The sequence below is a fragment of the Penaeus monodon genome, chromosome 24 (assembly GCF_015228065.2).
Source record: "Penaeus monodon isolate SGIC_2016 chromosome 24, NSTDA_Pmon_1, whole genome shotgun sequence".
Classification (NCBI taxonomy): domain Eukaryota; kingdom Metazoa; phylum Arthropoda; class Malacostraca; order Decapoda; family Penaeidae; genus Penaeus; species Penaeus monodon.
This window is the reverse complement of record NC_051409.1, coordinates 24,334,929-24,335,690: the sequence shown is the minus strand read 5'-3', so window position 1 is coordinate 24,335,690 and position 762 is coordinate 24,334,929. Positions and strand designations below refer to the sequence as shown.

The window sequence follows — 762 nt, the reverse complement described above, 5'->3', positions numbered from 1 at the left end:
CCACCGTAAGCACTATCTGGCAGTGGCTGAGTTAATGCGCCCAGGTTTTCTGCGAGACCATAAAGAGGGTTCATCCAGCCCCCATTGATCCACTCGGCCCCGTCCTCCGTCAGAATGTCTCCTGGTGGGAAATTATTAAGCTTTTTCGTAATGTAACATCTTAGGTACGCAAAGAAGAAATCATGAAAGGCAAACCAAAAGTAACATAATCATGAAGTAAACGTGTGCTTGTCTTAGGAAATGTAAGACAAAGAAATAGAGTGAAAGAGAAGGTACGACCACCTACCTTCCCTATGGGTCTTGACTCTTCCACCGAGGTAGTCCTGAGCCTCCAAGACGAGGACATCCGAGAATCCTTTGGCGATTAGTTTCCTGGCCGCTGAGAGCCCCGCGATCCCTGCGCCCACTACCACCACATCCTTCTTCACGTGGTTCGCTATCCTTTGCGGGGAGAAGGAAAAATGTGATTGAATGCCGCCGGAGAAGTTCTTGGTGTATCGAATCACGTGCGGACGAGACTTTCCTCTTGACCGCGGATGTTGCATCATTCTTGACTTCCCATGATACGCTTGAAAGGGTTCAACTCCTCATAATCCCGGGCTTTAATTGCTTCGGGACATTCGGAGTAATGTTAATGACTCGAGCGGAAGACTTACTGCTAAATGCAAACCTAACTTTGGGCTGATGATGTATGATGAAGCACAGCGAGCAGTCTATGTCAAGTGATATATTTCATATTATAAGTAACTCATGAGATGTACA

General features: G+C 46.9%; 1 long non-coding RNA gene across 1 annotated transcript in view; it reads right to left on the bottom strand.

The window, feature by feature from the left end:
* Positions 1 to 430, bottom strand: part of LOC119589002 — a 1,636-nt gene extending 1,206 nt beyond the window's left edge. Inside the window, exons 1-2 of the long non-coding RNA XR_005230153.1 lie at positions 287 to 430; positions 5 to 121 (exon numbers count right to left, since the gene is read on the bottom strand). This is a non-coding gene — a long non-coding RNA (uncharacterized LOC119589002). The remainder of the gene's footprint in view (positions 1 to 4; positions 122 to 286) is intronic.
* Between the last annotated feature and the right edge of the window lie 332 nt (positions 431 to 762).